This window comes from Cardiocondyla obscurior, linkage group LG15 (assembly GCF_019399895.1).
Source record: "Cardiocondyla obscurior isolate alpha-2009 linkage group LG15, Cobs3.1, whole genome shotgun sequence".
Classification (NCBI taxonomy): domain Eukaryota; kingdom Metazoa; phylum Arthropoda; class Insecta; order Hymenoptera; family Formicidae; genus Cardiocondyla; species Cardiocondyla obscurior.
Genome location: NC_091878.1, coordinates 1,353,051 through 1,373,697, shown reverse-complemented (window position 1 = coordinate 1,373,697; position 20,647 = coordinate 1,353,051). Strand labels below are relative to the sequence as shown.

Sequence of the window (20,647 nt, the reverse complement as noted above, 5' to 3'; positions counted from 1 at the left end):
ACATTTTAATAAACACGCGACGTTATATGCAGTTTTATTTTGCACGTTACGTGAAATCAATCTCTTGTCGAATAAATGCATAAATTTATCTCTTTTTGTGCTCGTGCACTTCGTTAACAATCTTAATATATGCTTGAAGCATAATCTATTTCAATATACAATTCAATAAAATTACTTATTACTTTAGATATGATAGAGTTTGAAAGTATCTTGTATAATTGATATTCGTATTGCCTAATATTGCGTTGCATTATTTAGATTGTTTAGAATATGAGAAATATCATAAACCTATCTGATTAGTAAATATAATTAGTATATTGTTATTAGAGGCATTACCTCAGATCTTTAAATTAAGTTTATTGAGCAATTTTCACGGTGTTACGTACTGTCGCTGCGACCCTCATAAAAAGCGAGGGTGGTCGGTTATATCGAGCGCAAGCTGTTTCTTCTTGATATAGTACTACATTAAAATTTTGAAGTTAATTAAAAAAAGTGCTTTGGTAATATTTAGAATGTTGTAAGAGAACGTAATACAAAATGAAATAAAATGCACGGCGCAGAGAACGCGGTAAACAAAGAAAATAAGTGGCCTATGCTCGTTTTCCAGAGTATAAACTTGCTTTACGAGTTTAAAATTCTTTTCCCACCCGTATTTCGGCGTAAACAATTATAGTTTAACGAATCCATCATACTGATGCAGCTTGGTGAAAAAAATTAATGAAAAATCAAACATGATTTAATTGCATAACTATAATTTAAAAAGAGAGATAGTTATTCTCTATAAATTCATTCCATTAATTATTTCTGAAAAATTTTTATATATGTATAACTGTATAACGATAAAAGATAGAATTCTTTTAAAGATTTATCTATTCAACCTTAACCGTGTATGCGTGTCTTAGCGCGTATAAATATATGTGTAATTTAAAGTATATGCATATTTAAACATACAAAATCGATAAAAGTATTGTTTTTTTCCTCTTTCTTTTTCGCTTAACACGCAACAGATCCGGAAACCGCGTGGAAAATATTTTTTTTTCTATTGAATGGGACGAAGACGAAGTGGTTTGCAGCAATCATTTCCGGCGGGTGATCGCGCTTTCGTAATTAGCCGCCCGAGAAGTAAGCGTCGCTTCTTAATTCCGCATCGATTGGCAGAACTTACTCTCCTCTCACCCTCGAAACCGACCGTTGGTCTCCCGTGGAGGGGAATTTTTTCACCAAGTTGCTCAGAAATGCGGAAAATCGTGAAAAATGCTTTAAATTCGAGGCGATTTGATTGATCGTGTTAATAAGAAAGTTTTCTTTCTTTCTTCGCCATCCCGCTCTTATCTCGGCGCTCGTGGAAAAGTGCGGAGCGCTTTAATCGATCGGTTACCATTGATTACGCATGATTAATGAACCTCTTGAAACATGGAAAATATAAACCCTCGATACCAACAAAACTCCCGCTGCTTTACGGCATGATATGCGGAGAAAGTAATTAATAGCGTGGAAAGCTGTTTTTACCGAAGCGACCATTGTTCGCAATTTTTTGCTATCTTCACGTACAGAAAATATGAGTATTTCTTATTTTCTCGAATGTTTGGCTAAACAACGTATACGTTTTCTATTTGTTTCAGGTAAGAGCAATTGTTACTCGACGTTACTATCCACGTTGCGATAAACATCCATCTTCCATGATTCAACGCAAGGTACAATATCTTACTTTACAAAAAAAAGATACAAAAAGCGCCAAGTATACGTGGTAATTTGTAATAGTCAGCGAAATAAAAATCAAATTAATATACAGAGACTTGACATGTTCAATAAAAGTTACAATTGGCGCTTGGTTTCATTCATTTGTATAGAAGTATGCGAATACTTGACGCTTATGTAATTTATTTTGTACAGATAATTTTATATAATCGTTAAGCTTCTTCTGAGTTGCTACGTTGTCGTACACGCATCTCAGGTTGCTGCTTTTTCTTACCTGTCTGTGAAACAACATTACAATTAATAATTTATTTAAGAAAAGTATGCGGGTCTTTTTAGTAAAGTTACGTGATTATTAATTTTACCATTGAGTTACTTCGTCGTTGCCCGATGGCTCCTAGCCCGCCTCCTCCTCTCAGCCTCCAGGTTGCCTCTTTGTCTCACTTTCCTCGGTCAAGTTGCACCTTCCTGGTCAGCTCGCTCCTTTCCTCAGCCTCCTTTGTAGCACATAGACACAAGCACACTCATAAATATGCGGTTAACCACGATCGCTTGTCTAATTTGTCACGAAAATCGCGAGACACTTTCATCGGTAAACGCGGAAGATTCTACTAATGATCGCATCATGGCTTCCCTTTACGCGAATTACTCGCGACCGTTGACCGCCGCCCGCCTTCCAGAAATATCTCGCGCCAACGAAAAATCCCGAGCCCGGCGCGACGTAGAAAGATCTTACAGTGTCGAACCTCGACGTGACGTATATCTTGGCGTATGTAAGCACCCCAGCGATAGCAATGGAAAAATATTACCTCAATACGCAGCACGACGATACGCGGGAAACTATCGCTGTTCGTCACCATCTTCTTCGTGCGCGTCACCATGAAGTTGCCGTGGACGGGATTCCATCGTGACGTCACTTCGTTCGTTCGGAACACTCGCGGGCAGCTAGTACAGACATGGAGTCGATTACGGTCAAATAAGGTCGAGTTGATACAAGTACGACGAACAGAGCTGAACGCGTATAATACCTCTAGCCGTAGAAAACAATTGTTCCTCGCGCGGGGCCCTCCGCTCACTACGCTGCCGAAAAGACGTCGAGTGGTGGGGGTAAGCGACTAGTCACTCTGTGCTCTTGTCCCGCGTGCGACACTCGCCTATGTTTCTTGCTGCGACTCGGCGTGATATGTATACGGTCGGAAGGTGACCGGTGACTGTGGACGAGATTACATCATGACGTCACTTCGTTCGTTCGGAACACTCGCAGGCAGCCAGTACGGACATGGAGTCGATCACGGTCAAATAAGGACGAGTTGATACAAGCACGACAAACAGAGCTGAGCGCGTTAATACCTTTAGCCGTAAAAAACAATTGTTCCTCGCGTGCGGTCCTCCGCTCACTACGCTGCCGAAAAGACGTCGAGTGGTGGGGGTAAGCGACTAGTCAGTCTGCGCTCTTGTCCCGCGTGCAGCACTCGCCTATGTTTCTTGCTGCGACTCGGCGTGATACGTTCACGGTCGGAAGGTGACCGGTCACCCAGTATTTTCACAGTGATTTCCACGAGAACGTGCGCAAGTACTTTAACACCCAGAGTATAATCTCGACACGAGACCCCTTCTGCGAACTCCGCGATCACTCGCGCGTATTTTGCTGACGTCGAAACTGACCATCGAAACGTCGGTCACCGGGCCTAGTGGAGATGGCGTTAGTGGGGTCACGCGATCGCCGCGATGCGCGTCAATCATGCGGACAAGTAACGACATCTCAAGTGACGCGGGGGTGTTTTTTAGTCTACCTTTGGCGCCAAGAACGCGCGGTTTGGCGCCGAGTCCGTTGCAACTTGTCCCCCGTAATAGTTCTGGAATATGTGAGTACGTACGTTTCCGCGGTCCCCCATAGTGCCCCGCATCGCGTTTCGCGTCGGATGCTCGCGGGGTACGCAGTCTCCGGTGCGCAAGGTGACCCAGTTACTCGTCACCGGTTCTCGAACGGGCGGCCGTGAGTGATCGGACTCTTCCTCCGGTCAGCCATATTGGTGCGAGAACGAACGAGAAGACGTTCGCGCCTTCGTCACGGACAGTTACGTCTCATCTTGGACATTCGCGTCTACGCGATCCTGTGCGTAAGAGCCGCTATTAATCCTCCGTCTAATCTGGAGCAAGTGCGCAGCGATGAGTGATTGAGCTTTGGTCGGACCTGATCATGCGAGTTCAAGGACAAGAAGACGGCTCTACGTCACGGCTCGTTCTCGAACATTCGCGATGGACATGGTGCTCCGTAACACAAGACTCCGCTCTACGGACTCTCGAGCGGGTGGACAGGGGTGAGTCATTGTGCCCGTTATCGCCGTGTTCGTCTACCGATTCTCGGGCGGGTGAGGGCGAGAGGCGAGGGAGGGGGGAGACAGAGGAGAGTCGTCGTTTTCTCCTTTCGGTCGTGATAATGCGAGTCGGGTGCAAGGAGATGTTTCGCGTCTACGTCGTATTTAGATCATTCGCGGTGTACGCGGCGTCCCGTACGTAAAACGTCGCAGTTGTTCGTTTGCCGATTCTCGGGCGGGCGGTCTAGGCGAGGGGGGGATAGAGGTAAGTCGTCGTTTTCTCCTTTCGGTCGTGATAATGCGAGTCGTGTGCAAGGAGACGTTTCGCGTCTACGTCGTATTTAGATCATTCGCGGTGTACGCGGCGTCCCGTACGTAAAACTTCGCAATTATTCGTCTACCGATTCTCGGGCGGGCGGTCTAGGCGAGGGGAAGAGCGGGGAGGGGGGCAGTGGTGAGTCGTTCTCTCGTCCTGTCGGCCATGTTTTTTCGCGATTGGGGAAGACGTAAGTAGATATCGATATCGATTTCGATAATCGTAATCGAGAGCGCCCGCGATGCCCCTAGCCGTCGAGTCGATTAAATTGCGTGACGGGCAGCCATGATGCATTGATCATTGTTAGAGATATCCTCGGTAATTTCGCGGCGGGAGTGGGGTCAAAAGTGCTGTGCGATTTTTATGCCAAATATGGGAGTGGTCGTGAATGACCACGTATTCGTGAGTGTTGCTTGTGCCTGTGCAACGATGTGAGCTGAGAGGAGCGACGATTGAGAGGCAACGACCGACGCTGAAAGAGACACATGGAGGTTAAGGGGTGCGATCCACGGATGCTGAGAGGAGGTGGAGGCCGAGGAGCGGCATCGGGCAACAGCAGAGAAACGATAAGGTCAGTGACTATCATATACATATATATTTTTGTAATCATTATGTAGAAAAATGAAAAATAATAAGATGGGTTGTGATAATTGTATTAGGCTTGCGTCGCATATTTCACGTCGATTCCGACGATCGTAATCAATTGAAACTCGTTAGGGCTAATTGCAGCACACATTTCGTTGAAAGTTTCATCAATTTAGAACCATGCAATTTCTCATGTTATTCGATACGGAATTTTTTTTTTTTTTTTCCTCTCTCTTTTGTTTGATTTCGTTTGAGAAACCTGGTTTAGCAACCGCACGAGCGACGGAGATTGTCGATTAATAATCCATTAAATCAGGAATTTGTGTTTGTGCTAAGGAAAAGAAGTTTCGAAAGTTCGGTCTCGCGCATTAATTATTACCCTGATAAGTTGCCAATTCCGTTCTCCCCCACTGTTATTTTGCCACGGCGTTGCTAGATAGAGATAAGGATTGAGAATACATAAAAAATTCAATCGCAAATTTACAATCGCCGGCTTTCGTTATCTTTATTCATCGGCGCGTCGTACATATATTTGTATCCTGAATTTACAACGTTGTTATTAATTAACAACTTACGACACTGGAGGTAGGATAATTCCAATAAAATAAAACCAAAGAAAATGCGTATACGCGGATAAATTCTTTAATTCGTTGTAAAAGTTTACGTAATTATTATTAGTCCGGCGATGTGAATGCTATTAGCTATAATACACCGAGTGCATTGTCGTTGCTTCAAATTTACTCGGGGAAAGTCAATGAGAGAATAACGATTATTCGTTTTCGTGGACGAACGAATTCAGAGCCAATAAGTTTGATCGCCTTACAGGAACGCCGGTTTTCCCCGTGTACGGGAGAGTCGATATAATAGTTGTCCGTAATTGGCAACACAGATCTGCTCCGCTAAATTACAGACAATGCATACCTTATAATGTTGTGCCGGGACCATTATACCGCGGCAGTTTCCTTCCCGCGCCCGCGCTATTTCGCCGCCCGGTTTTCCGTAACAAGTCCACCAGCCTACGTAACGCCGGCATTGTCCATAAATTTATCGCGAAGCGATCTGAGTTTGAAGGTTTTCCTTCACTCTTTGTTATATTGTTTCGTTACCTTTAGCAATATCGTTCGTTAGCCGCGGAGCATCGATCCCTGAGAACTCGCTGCCGCAGTATTTTTCTTTCAATGTTTCATGACGCTTTAGAAGCAGAAATATTAAAATTGCAGACGTAGCAGCGTAAAATCCAAGCTTATTAACGCCGCGTGAGCCTTGAGATATTTCGCGCGAATATTCGTTCACGATGCGCGGACAAATATGAATATGTCGCCAGGTGGAAATGTACCGATTGGGAAATCGCGAGGTGGAGTTAAAGTTTACGGCATCGATATCATAAAGAAAGCAACAAATGAGTCATTTCGCAGCAAACACTCGTTCCCTCGAATCGCATCAATTCTCGATCGTACCTTCAGAACACACTCTCGGTCGCCTTCAACTAAAGTCGATCTAAAATTTAGGTTCGCGCCGCGCGCGCGGACGTCGGGGAAGGGGTCCGTTGAGGGTGGACCCTTTTACCGGGGGCAAACACAAAATGCATTATTTATTGCCCGTAGCGGCTGGCAATTCATCGAATTCTCGCTAAAAGCAAAAGAGTTGAGGTCGAGGGTTGGCACTCGTGCAACGCGAGGTGCGTTTATCGGAAACGGTCGCCAGGGTGGGGCTAAGTGGCACCTTTTTTCTTTTCGACCCCTTCGCACATACTCACGCGTGTACACGCATTTTCTCACGCGACTGAAAATTTCCCACCTTCTCTCGCACTGATATCTTTATGTGCGAATATATAATATATACTTTTTTTTGCTCTCCGAGTATAGAAAATTACATTCGGCAAAGCAATGCTATAGTATTTTACTGCGAAGAGTTTCTTTTTTTTTTTTATACAGAATAATAAAGTAAACGAGTAAAGGAAAAAGGGGAAAAAAAATAATAAAGAGAAATAAGTTTAAATTTTTCTTAAGAATATTAAAAAAATCCTTTTAAAACGTTTGTATTTCTAGATTATTTTATATTATTGTACAATTTTTATTAAACTCAATTTTATTTTTTTTTAAAAAGATTATTTTTTTTTCTATTAAATTTTCTAAAGACCATTCAAGTCGATACGTGCATTTTCCACTTCCGCTTTCAATGAAATCGCGTGTGTACCGTTCCCGCGTCTTATATTTCTTCTTCCGAAAACAAATCACCCGTAAGTTTTCGTGGCACTAATTGCCAGAGTAACAAACGAAATTCATCGGTGTCGTTAAAGGGTGCTGCGAAGGGGATGCACAAAGTGAATCGAATAAACGCCTGATCCGGATTGCCGGTCCCTCTCTTTCGCGTCTTTCTCTCCCATTTCTCCTATCCGCCCTCGCCCCCTCCGCCTCGTGATTTATGTTAATGTTTTTGTCTCGGAGGCGAGATACACCAAAAGGCGATTCGATTCGCACGGGCGGCGGCACCGCCCCCGTTATCCCCCTGTAGTTCTCGCTGCGGCGCGGATTAACTTAACTGCTTTAAGACGGCAATAAAGGTCGTCGACGCGATTTAACCGGTTCCCTTTTACCGAGGCACCGATGCCCGGGCGTTCGGAACGTTAAACCAATGTCTAGGCTGCATATTGACGGTAATGGGAAAAGTTCAGGCTTTCGGTATCTGACTTTGCGCGCGGGGGTGCGTCGATCAATCAATCGGACCGCGGGCGGCTCTGCTTTTTCCCCCCCTTCTTAAAATCCCCCCACGTAACAACCCTTTCTCTCTTGTTCCGACTTTTTCCTTCCGTTCGTCCAACGACTTCTCGTTGGTATTTTAAAGTTCTTCATCGCGCAATCGTTGGGGAATCTGAGGCAAGGACGATTTTAACATAAGGGCTCAAGGGCCGAGTTTATATACGACAATAAAATGTAATAAATTTTTATTGAGCAGTCCACTTGCACAGCGAAACAATATTACTCGTTGAAAATATTTTATTTACGATATAAACGCTGTGCGTCAGCTGTTTATCTTTCGGCAGTTTTTGCAATATAGGTTTATGTATATATAATAAAGATTTAAATAATAAACGCGTCATAGTAAACAGTAAATAAAAAATAATTCAAAATCGCGATATTCTGCATTTTGCATAAAAGGTTGTAAAAATCAAAAATAACATTCGTTCTTGGAAAGACAAGAATTATCTCTTGCAATTGTCCGGATGATTTGAAAAGAAAAGAAAGTCTTGCGCTGCCAACGAGTATTGACAAGCGGCTGATTTCTGCAAACACCGCGGATTACAATGCGCGACAGGTCGACAGGCATATAACCGAATCACTCTCGTGGAAGGCGTGGAGGAAAGTGGCGGATGCGCCCTCCGATAGTCCGTATATCGCATAATAACTACCCTTCGGACTTAACCGCGGGGCCGCGAAAGGGCCGTCCTCGCCGGGCTAAATCGCCGCGTAAACGCCCCGGTGTATGAATCGCCATGGATTTCGTTTCGAAATTGGCGCGACCGAGTGAGACCCCGTAGATAAGGTAATCCGGACCTCGAAAACTCGCCGAGACTCTCCGAAAACACCCTTGCACACCGGATACCGCGTGCCTGCCGGTTCTTCGACTTCGACCGGTTGAACCTCTCGGTTGGTGTGAGATTAAAAATTTTTTTACCGAATATTAACAATTTTATATATTTTCTAAACAGTTAATCCGATGAATCACTATATTTTTTATAGTAAATTTTAATATATTACGTGTATAATATTTTTTACAATTATAATTTATTTATTTATTTTTTTCTTTTTTTTCTTGTTGAGTTCGGTACTTAATACAATACATAAAGTTGGTTACAATATTTATTCGAATAATAAAACACGACAGGTCTCGATATTTGTTACCTAATTAATAGTCGTCTTATCGCGATACATTTATTATTATTTTGCTTCTATCGAATAATTCTACGATAATACATTAATCAAAATATTAACATGCGCGTCGCTGAACGATGTAACAATAAGATTACGAGAAAGTAACAGTATCGTATTCTACATTGCTCGCCGGAGAAGTCGCGATTATCGGCCACTCCTAACCAGCGTCGCGATACGTAATGCGTTACAACGGACAGTGGTTTAGAAGCGAAATTAACACGTGGGTGAAAGGCCGCGAGTTCCCACGTGTATCGTCGCGTAATTCTTTTCCAAGGATAACGACCCGTACTTTCTTTGGCGGCGAGCGAGAAGTGACGGAAAAGGGGATTCCCCTCGTACCTGATGCAATTAACTCACTATTAGCGGAGCAGACGTTGAGCAGGAGGCCCCGCCGTTACGAAAGTATAGCACGCTGTACGTGATTAAAGCAGGAATTCGTTACGCTGGCGCGGCCGCGTCGATAAGATTAATTGATAAATGGTTGAATCGATCCGACGCCCGTAGTTTAGTTACGGCGGCACGGCCTCGCCGGCCGGCGAGATAAATATCTCGTCGCGAATGCGGTAACCGTATTAATCGAGTTGATTTCGGCGCACGTAACTTGACGCGATACGCGAAAGATTATCATTACCGCGAGGATATCGGTCATTAGCCATTAACGTACGTTTTCTGCGATAACTCCGCGAGAAACCGAGCGAAGTCAAAGGAACCGAAGGGAAAATGTTCTCTCGATCTTGTATTTTTAATCTCTCCCCGACTTTCTTCGATTTTTCATTGCCGGCGTTAAATTATCGATTAGATTCGTGCGCGTAATTAGTTATGAATTTTTTGAGCAAACAACTTCGATTTGAAATATAAATTGCTATTAAATAATTAATATGTGCTCGTCGACTTTTATCGTTGTGGATCAACCTTCGATCATTTTTTAGAGTTAATCTAGCGACTCAATGCTAACAAAAGATTCATGTTTTTTTTTTTATCCTCTCGGAAAGAAAAAGACCTCCAGACGAACACTTTTTTAAATCGTTTTTGCACAGATTGTCGTTGGTCTTTGTGAGAAAATATTCGCTCGGCAAAGTTTCCGCGAAGCATCGCGCGTCGATGTAAGATCGAGTAAATAAACCATGTGGGTAGAAGCATTAAACGAGTGCTCGCCGCCGCGGATGAGACATCCCATCCGGGACGGTGGGGCAAAAAGTGACAGCGAGGGCAAGGCGAATGCTGTACAGCTTGCGTGGGTTCATCGCGATCCACGTGTTCGAACGGCCATGTTAGACCGATGATGCCGTCGTTCGTAGAATAGGATAAAATCTCGTTAGGTGATATTCAGGTCGATTCCCGCGGCGAGAAGATTGCCGTTTCGGTGCCGCGATAGGTATAATGAGTGACAGGTTGGCACCACACCCGGATGATGCAACTTTGCCCGATCGCTACTTCTCGAGTTCGAGCAAAAGGAATGTTAGAAAGTACCTGTATGTACCTAATTGCACGGAACACGCCGCGTACACACCGTCGCGCGTAATTTGCATTCATTCGCGTCGAGATTTGTATCGGGCAATCCACCAGCCGCTTTGACAACTAATTAACATTTACCATAAATGTGTAAAAGACCACTCGTACGTGAAACGGTTCGGGGGGAAAACGAATGCTCGGCGCACTTCGGTTTAATTGCGGAGAGTTATTGAGTCGCTGGTGCAAAGCGGGCCCGTAAAAATTGCTCGGGAGGGTTGTTTAAAGGCTGCCGCGTTAATTTCGATTGATAATGCTCGCGGTGTTAGGCGCGAGGAGGAAAGTTAAGGCATTCATACGGCACTGTCACACTCGGCAAACGTAGAAAACGTGAGCGAGCGAGACCGATGAAGGCAGCGGACCATAGCGATTCGTGGGAGGAGGTTAAAGTCCGCTTTACAGCGATTTCTGCGCCTCATCAGCATCGCCGATCGACCGTTTTCCGTTTACGATCGAACAAATGACCGGAACTTAAATGAAAACATTGTAGAAAGGATGCAACTGCGAGCGTCGCATGAATTTTAATCGTTGACAACAGTAAATTAGTTTCTATCTGAGTTAATGAACGTGTGCGATATTAATTATAATTTATATAAATGATATTAGATGATTGCTGAAATGCATAAAAAAAGAGAATATCTTCATAATTTGCGATAATCATGAAATTACTTTATTATGAAATTATTTTAACGTAACAGCTAAATATTGTATTTGTATATTAATTTTATTATTTTTAAACGATGTGTGACATAAATAAATAATGAATATTACAAAGATAAATTATTAAAAAAAAAAGGGGGAAAAAATTCTTGTTGTACGCAACGGAAATTAATAATAATATAAAAATAAAATAATATATTGTATTTGTAAAATAAATCGTAATTATTATAATTCTGACAAGAATTAACATTCACGTTAAATTAAATAGAATCGCGAATCCGAGAAATAAAAATAATTCGAAACAGAAAAGCTACGCTCTATTTAACAACGATTATTTTACCAACCTTGGAATGTTGACCATTATTTTTATTAGATCGTTTTATATTACTATCATTTAGCTTTGATAATAAATAATGGATTATCTTAAATATTTTTAAACCTTTTATAATCACCGTAGAAATATTAATCGGTCTAACAACTTTATTAGAGGACCAGAAATAGTACTTTATTCGTTGACACGAAAATCGGACCGCGATTCGTGATTACGTAATCGATTAACGAAGAATTAGGTCACATTTCAAAAAGATGTAGGTTAGAGTCGATAAATTTCAAAATATCAAATGATTTATCGGTAGACGAATCATGGTACCTATTGCAGTTTAAAACAAATAAAAATTTATCTCGCTATAAAAATTTTCTAAAGAATTATCTTTGGCTACTATCGGCAACAACCGCGATCGTATCGATATAAGAATCACTCACGTGCGTTACGTAAACGATGCAGAATAGCTGCGAACAATTAGAATATTCGTATTTTACGCATGTTGCGCGCGATGTTTCTTCTGTCGCGTGTCTACTTAATGAGTATACGCCGCATAATTTTTACCGATGATGTTGCGACCTCAATAAATGCTAGCAGACACCTCTCTAATATCAACGATCTATTAATATCGCGGATATCTCTCACATTAGACTCGCAGATGTAAACAACGTGTTTTATACGTTGTCAATTTGATAATGTAGACGCAATCGGCACACGCCGACGCTTCAAACGACTTCAGCCTTCAAGTCGCGGTGTGGTCAGTGAGTTTGAAGGTAAATTTTTGCCACGCAAAAATTTTACTGTCTCTATTCGAACGTGAGAAGCATTTCTTAAGACTAGAATATATTTTATTGATCGGTTAATGAATGTAGGTTACAAATATTGAGTATATTATTATATCGTGTTTTAATATTTAACGCAGTTTACCGAGTTTATAATAACGCGGAATAAAAAAAATATATATATATGAACGTTTATAATTAATTTTATTTACGTGTAGGTATTTCTGAATAAAAATTAACATTTAGAACTTGTCTGTCCCGCATGGTCATAATTACTACGAGGTCGACGTACGTAACTACTTGCTAATTGTCATAACTATTTCAAAGAATCGCACTGCGATATTATTTACATGTTGTTCAGCAATAGTAAAATTTCCGAGAGCTTATTTTGAATCTGTTTTGCACTTACATGTATCGCGGATATTTAATTAGTTACGAAGTTTTAGATAAATATTTTAATTGTAATTTAAATCGATACGTGGATTCAAGTTTACACTGGCGTGCGATTTGTATTCTTAATCAGACAATTTTTAACGGGACCGTCGTCTGGGTTGTCCGCCAAATGAGTGATATACATTATCCGTAATCGTTTCATAGTTTTTCATTATTAAACTTGATATTTGGCTGTCGTGGTTGCGTCTCTACGAATATTAGGAAAATAATATATTATAGTCGTATATATTTAATACGTTTATAGAAATATTACAATGACATACTAAATGTCTAGACACAGTAATAAAGAACCCTGAAACATAAAAAAATATAAAATTAAAAAAAAAAGTAACGAAAATCTAGTTTCTTTATATTACTAACAAATAATTCAGAGCGATTGGCAAAGTAGTTTTATTAGAATTATTAATATAATATCTAACGAAACTAAAATAAGAAAAATACACGAGTACAGATGATTCATTACCTAAGTTAAATACGTTTAGTCTCGCTTATGTATATAGGCCAGATTCATTGGCTGACACTTTGAATATTCCGATATTTGTGAAATAAACAACAAATGCTGAACGGTCAAGATTGATAAATCGGTTTTTATTTTAGATTATCAGGCTGACGTTTCGAAAATAAAACTCAGATAATCATATTACATTTATTTCGAGTGAAAGAAATTATATAACTCTTGCAGCTATGCGAGCCTCAAGGTACTGAGTAATTTTTTTAAACGTAAAATTGACAGAGAACGGTTTTTTTTTTTTTTTTTATGTCGGGACAGAATGCACCGTTTCGTCAGTGACTTCTTTTCAATCGGTCTGAATCAAACGTTATCAACAGTCGGAACCTAAAGTATGAAAACATTGCGATAAAAAGTTAGCGGGCATTATAATTCTACGGTCAGTATTTTTCCTCTAAAGACTCGTACATCAGCGGATTATCTAATTAGCGATTCAAACAAAGATCGTCCAATTCCTCGCTACACATTCAGCTTTCGAGCACACCGATAATTTTATCAGAACGGCAGTGTAGAACGGGCTTTATTCGACATCGCAGACACTCGCGTCGCGACACAAAAAAAGAGGGAGAAAGAGAGAGCGCGAGAGAGGTAGACAAAGAGAAAGAGGAGGGACAAGATCGTCAATGACGCTGACGAAGAAAGAGAATGATAGAGCACAAAGGAGAGGGAATTGCGTGGTGCCAGGCCGCGAGAGTGGAGGCAGTCGCGAACCGAGCGCGGGTCGGGAGGGGGCGGAAAACGCGTAAACAGAGAGTCAACATGTAAACAGGCCACTCGCGAGACAAACAACGTGGGGGCCGCGGGCTGCTCGCCGCCGAACGAGGCAGGCAGGCAGGAGGCAGGAGTCAGGCAGGCAGGCAGACAGGCAAGCAGGCTCGTGTACGTTCACTCTGTCGGTGCGCGTTCCGTTTTCCGAGCGCGTCCGCTCTGGCGATTCGGAGTAACGCGTTCGCATCTCGCTCCGCGTGTTCGACTTATCAAATCGCGCGCGCCGCGGTTCCGCCGGGGGAGGAACGCCGGGACGGATCGTATACCTTGCGTCTGGATACTTTTGCAACGGCGACTACGGCCTCTGCGCCGACGGCGGTGACGGGCGAAACGGTATCAGTGACGGTGGCGGTTCGGAAATCCGCCGAAATTTCGAAACCGAGAAGGACGACGGTGCGGATCGTTGGTCGTTTACCGCGCCGCGGCACGGCTCGGCCGATTCACTTCGCCCGGGAAAAAAGGAGGGAAAATATGAGAGACGGACGTGAGAGACAAAGAGAGGAGGAGGAACAGTGCATTCGTTGATAAAACGTACCCGTTGTACACGCGAATTTTGGTGCCGCGATGGAAACGTTCAACGCGCTGTCTCGACGTATCGAGACAGTTAATTTTGTCGAATCGTTAATTAAATTGTGTTAATGACTCGCTTTGCCCAATTAATTATTCTCTATTGGTGATGAAAGTTCGTGACGTTGCGATATAAACAAGGTTATAAGAAAAAAACGCGGAATAAACGTGCGGTTGCCTAAAAGTGCGAAAAACAAAGTTTTTTTTTTTTTCTAGTCATATCGATAAGTAAATTACGATGACTTTACGTTAGAATGCACGATAATGAGTAATTGCAGAGTATTTTAAAGCCGACACCGTTGGTTTATTGAAGCATTTTCTTTTTCTTGATATACGTCTAGTTCCTATTTAGCACTTTACTCACAACTGTGACATGCATTTATTAGCGATAAATTCTCTTGATAATTTTCTTTTTTTACGCCCTGAAATAATATGAAACGCAAAGTAGTTTTAATGTGAAATCATTAAATCACATCGTGGAGAAATTTGTCATTTTAGTCTCAGCTGCTTTTTCAAAGTAATCTTGAACCTGTCGGGTATAACTTCTCGAAATAGAAGCATCAATTCAGAACCGCGATACTTTGTGATATTAAGTTGTTGAATAACGACTTGCGTGATTGCTAACAAAGTGCATCAATGCGAAAAGAGGAGAATTTGCTAACAAGCAATAGATGAATGTGTGGTTATTTCGTGCGTCAATAACATGTCGTTTGTGCGCGGAAAAAGTGATTGCACGGTGATAAGGGATATATGCATTTCCGCGAAGGCTCTCTGACACCAAGTTTTCCGGAGGAAATAATTATACGTGCACGTTCCTCGGTACGGTCCCGAACAATACGTTTTGCATTTTTCGAGTAAATTGGTGAGTTTGTATTTCACAAATTATCATTTCAATGGTAACGATTATTATAGTTGCATTTCAATCATTATTACTCAATAAGAGCAAGCTAAACATTAAGATACACACTTGATAATTCTAATATAATTACTGTTAATTACATATTCGTAAAATGCATAAAACGCTCTAACGTAAAGTAAGAAAATGTGTGTATAATTTGATAGTTTAAGATATTTTTTTTTTTTGTCTTTAGATAAATTTTAGATAAATTGAAAAGTTTGATATTAACTGACTGGATACAATTAATATTATTGTGATGCAAAAAGTAATTGCTCTTATTGCGTATACATATATTGTCAAATAGTTATTAATGTAGTCGTACAGGTTTTAATCGATTGATTTCGTATACGAGTAAATGTGTCACGAGGCTAAATTTAACGCGCTTTATTAAATGATTTATATATATTATATATTTATAAATGATATAAATTGTTTTATTAAAATGGTCATGGTTATTAATTTAAAGAACTATTAAAGACTTATATTAATTTGATATGAAACTCTTAGTTACTTATATTATACAACAGAAATGCACGAAATTATTACTACATTTTAATATAATTTATTATAACGTTTAAAAAAATTAATATCATTTTGCAATTATTATTCTCGTATGCTGAGAATACCACGATGTAATTTAATGTTTTCTTCTGGAGTAAGATAATTGATAACTTATCTAAAGCAGTTCACAGTGTAACCGCAAGTAGCGAAATGTGTTATTTGCTTCCGGTCTGAGTGTCAATAAAATGTACGAAGGCCACGATTACGCGGGTTTCACTTTTTTTTTTTTTCCGACAAGTATAATACGCATACGGCAATGAAATTATAATCCAAAATTGGCGACAGTTGTACGCACAATGTAACGGCCGCATCCGCAATTTCGTTACCGTGAACTCGATTACCGTGACACGAGGAAATTAGAAGTGATAATGTCTCCTCCGAGTCCCCGACGACGTGCCGAGAAAATGGAAATCGTCGTTAATGTTACGGCGAGAAACCTAACGGAGGAATTATCCGCGCATATTGGCGGCCACTCGCGTGAATCATTATCTTCTCGTGGCAAACCGTGTGAGTGAGCAATCGTTACTCGCGGCTTTTATTAAGATTTATGAGACGCTATATACGCACACGTTCTCTAATTGCACGCTCGCGCGAACGCCTTTTAAGAAAACTGCCTCGGTACGTCCATTATCCGCTCATTACTACGACTACGTTGCGCTCGTAAATCGTCGATCCCGCGAACATCATTCCCGGTATTCCAAATTTAAGAGCGGCTAATTAATTATCCGTAGGCGGGCAGCTTTTGGCCGTCGCCTATCCGTCTGCCAATTCAGTCCGTACGATTCGCGCGAATTACCGGGTACCGCGTCGTTGCGTTGCGCCACCCAAACTGGAGCGCGGGAAGAAAGTGTCGAATGGAACAGAAACATTATTCCCAGATAAGAATATCTGATTATAACGCAAGCAAGCTATTTGTTTTCTAGGAAAAATTGCCGTTTCCAGCTTACGGTGGCTCATGATATAGCAGCTCGTTAAAACTCGAGTGAATTAACATAAACCTAATCGCTAATTGGCTCTTTCACATTAGTAAAATGTCTTGAAAACTATCTAACTTTCCTTGACGTTTCATAAACAGTCGTAAAGTATTAAAAAAAAAAAAAAGAAAATAGAAATATGCGGTGAAATTTAATCATGACAGCGTTAACATCATTTCCTTTGATAATAGCTTTTAAGACTTAAAAGTATATTCGCGTATTTACGCATACCGGTACAATTATAATGAGATCTCGCCGAAAAATTCTTCTGAAATAACAGATAATCGTCATCGTGTTATTTCTAGAAAATTAGTGCTGATTAAATTATTACGCAAGGGGGACTGCTGTGGTACCTTTAACGGTATATGCGGCTAGAATGGGCATATTCTATTCTCGCGCTCTGCTCTCGCACCATTTATGGAATCTAGAGTACAGCAACACGTGGAACATGTGCGTACGCACGTGCACGATGTATGACAGTTTAATCAATCGGAGTTCGATGGACTCCCGTATGATTCGAGCGTATTAGATGAAACGCTTAATTGGCCGGTTCGGAACAGACGTTCGAATTTCCTTTTAAAGTTCTTCGTTCACTTTCTTCCTCTCGCCTTCTATAAGAAAACGTATAGGTACGTTAACAGGCAAGTTAAAGGTCGTACGCGATTGCGAAATCTATGCGTCGAAGCGAAGAAATTCTTGCATAGAAATTATTACGTAAAACAAATTGATCCCAATTTCGATTGTGACAGCAAAAATCAATAACGTAATTGGATAATGTACAGTGATTATAGTTTCACCTAGGCAGGGGCAATTAATTTTAAATAGAACGAACCGATTGCAAATAGGCATTTTACAAACTGTTGCTCACCGGTATTTTTTTTTTAGGTTAAAACAATCCCTCGTAGCGAGTCTTTTGAACTTTATCGATAGTAATAGGGTAAATTTAATAATCGAATCGAAAGCGATGAATGCGAAAGAAGTGACGCGTTAAAGAAAAAAATATGCAAATAAAAAAAGTTAAAGGAATTGGAACGGCGTATAAATAAGCGTTGTTACGCAACAAATTTATTATACGGCAAGGAAACACGCGTACACAATGCGAAAGGTATACGCAATACTTATTGCACTGTCGAAAGATTCGGACCGATGCATACTTATTCCTTCTCGCGTTGTATTGATGTTTAATAAACTATCACGGGACTGTTTAATAACGTTTTAACTATCGATCTCCGCCGCGTCAGCCGAATCGATCTCCCGACGAGGGTTCGATTCAAGCGCAATGGGAGAAAACGTTTAATTGGATCGGTCGTCGATTTGATCTCGTTGATCGAATCTGAACAGTTTAACGATTCGTGCCAGACGATTAATCGGCAAAATTCGTGCCTGTAGTCTTGTCTGGAAACGCGAAGCCCGCAAATTGTCCGTAATTATTTATTGTACCAACGTCCATACACAGGGTCAAACATTCAAGTGTCAAATTAAAACTGTTACTTCTCTCAATCGTGATCAATTTTTTATGAAAGACAGTTATTGTTCGTTGGGAATGATTCAAACGGATTAACACGTTAACATTAAATAATAGATATTAGAAAGGAAGGGACAAGAGTATCCATCTTCGTAGTTTATGTCGTTAGGTTCGTAATTGCGTTAGTTCTTGACTCAGTTAAACAAAATTCTTGTTTTCTATATTTAAACTATTAAAATACGTCGATAGAAAATAAAATAGATTATTGCTTCTTTGATAATTAAATAAAAAAAAATTTTTTACTTACATTGAGAAAATTAAAAATACGATTTTTGTTTCATTTATTACCGAGAATTATCGAAATGTCACATTTTGTTGGCCGAGTAGAAATTTATTGTGTAATAATCGTGAAATGATGGGCGTAAAGTCGAAATTGCCATAAAGATATTTTGCATGATAAGTATTAGAACACGCGATAGCGCCGATAATAATTCTCTAATAAACAAACACGTAAGACGTAAAATGTTCACGCGTATGCTTTCTCGTGTTAACAGAGGTAAGATTACTTAAAGTAGGTTTCCATTAGTTGTTCCAAGTTACGATCGTTTTATAGCCGAAGATAAGAAGTTAATCTTATTTTGTTTATAGCTGCGTGTCGTGTAATTTTACGGCGGAGTTCGTATTGCCTCAGGAATATCACCTGCCTTGGAATTATCGAAAATGATGCGTTTTGATAGTGATTAGGGAAAATTGAATTAAATTATTAACCCGCCGGAACATGCGCGTCGCGATAAATAAAAACTAACAGGCTCGACTTTAAGTAACGATGCGTAGAAATAATATCTTCAATGCGTTTTAATGCTAAATAATGAATTAGAGCGGGGTTTTTCCCGCTTTTTCGACCTTGCATTGTCACGATATCTCATACATACGTCGCTCGGTTTGTACTTTCAGACCTTCGCGAAGAGGTAGGATGCATTAAAAAGTGCTTGCGAGCAGTAACGAGTAAACAGATGGTTATTTATAGCCAAGATGTGCGTCAACTTTAAGGTAAAGCGAGTAACGGGGAAAACCGCGAGACTGTATTCTATGCGTTCAAAACTCTGTCACGGAGTTGAGGAATTGCCGTCGTTTCTCGCAATTATTTTCTTGAATTAGCTAGATTGTAGAATGATTGGGTCCATTCGCATGCAAAATAAAATTGCCTCCATCATACACGCGGAGCGTTTCGTATACGCGTTCATCTCGCCAGGTTCCCGTTAAACTTCATTACCTTCTTACCTCGATAAGTATCAAGCGTTACCTCACAATACATGAAATGTAGGAATTTGTTTCCTGTTGGAATTATGTTGCGCTGTTCATAGGAGTGTATCTATGTTACGCTCTTCACGTATAATCGATGCATTAAAGAAAATTATATTTTACCGCAATATTAGATTTATAACTTTGTCGTGGAATTCGAAAAATTGCGCGCACAATTCACAGAATTCCACAGAATTAAAGATCTCTTTTTTTTTATATTTTTTTATATTTTATTACTCTTGAATTCTTCGGGTTACCTATAAACGTTTTTGTTTGTTACCATAATTTTTTTTAATTTACTTAAATATACTTAATGAAATTAAGACGAATAATTTAAAGAATTGAATATAAATAAGTAAAGTTATCTTTTGGTATTTCGTCATCTGCTGAATTGCCGCATGTGCTCGCAATCTTGAAATTTTCAATTTATCGCCTCCTTGCGAAATCAACTTACGTGTTTACTAACATAAAAAAAATTTATAATTCCGATAGAATATTTTGAGTGGACTCTTTTAAAAGTAAAGTGATAAAAGTTTTACTGCCGCTTGATTTATAAAAAATAATATTGAAGGTCTTAATGTTACTATTTTTAGTTATATCTAGCTATTCTAAAGTAAAAAAAAAAAAAATTAATAATACGACTATCGTTTCCATCTAACGAACTCTTATTGTAAAGTCGCACGTAGTAATGTACACCTGTCATACAATAATGCTTTTAAGCAAAGATGCCTTAAACGGAAAATAGTAGTATACGATGCCGAAGATTGCGAGAAGGTAATAAAGTTATAAAAACAAATTTAAACACGCGAACAGGAATATAAGATGACAGGAAGATATTCGAGTAAAGCATTGACGCGCACAACACACTGTAATCTTTAAACGACCGCAAAAAAACTTTCTTTAATGTCGCAATTGCCGCAACATGTCGGCATTTTGCATCTTTCTGCAATACCGCGTCAGCTGGAAGTGCATTTACCAGTGTAACAAATTTGCTAAATTACCGTCTTGAATTGTTTGTTGAGAACGAAGATA

The 20,647-nt window shown here is 40.3% G+C and overlaps 2 protein-coding genes across 12 annotated transcripts in view; one reads left to right on the top strand and one right to left on the bottom strand.

Annotated features, from left to right (window-relative positions):
- The window catches only part of Ripk5 (receptor interacting protein kinase 5), a 78,413-nt gene extending 75,721 nt beyond the window's left edge, over positions 1-2,692 (bottom strand). For 3 of the 4 annotated variants that reach the window (XM_070667124.1, XM_070667125.1, XM_070667117.1), the window contains exon 1: positions 2,061-2,474. The gene's annotated coding sequence lies outside the window, so the exon portion shown is untranslated. Of the gene's footprint in view, positions 1-2,060; positions 2,475-2,504 lie in introns of those variants that run through there. The other variant, XM_070667118.1, reaches the window with a different exon arrangement.
- Foxp (forkhead box P) overlaps positions 1-20,647 on the top strand; it is a 244,442-nt gene that overhangs the window by 22,673 nt on the left and 201,122 nt on the right. For 2 of the 8 annotated variants that reach the window (XM_070667137.1, XM_070667139.1), the window contains exon 2: positions 1,623-1,694. The exons of 3 other annotated variants lie outside the window; for them this stretch is intronic. The gene's annotated coding sequence lies outside the window, so the exon portion shown is untranslated. Of the gene's footprint in view, positions 1-1,622; positions 1,695-4,444; positions 4,901-13,965; positions 15,278-20,647 lie in introns of those variants that run through there. 3 more of the 8 variants (XM_070667141.1, XM_070667136.1, XM_070667135.1) reach the window with 2 other exon arrangements.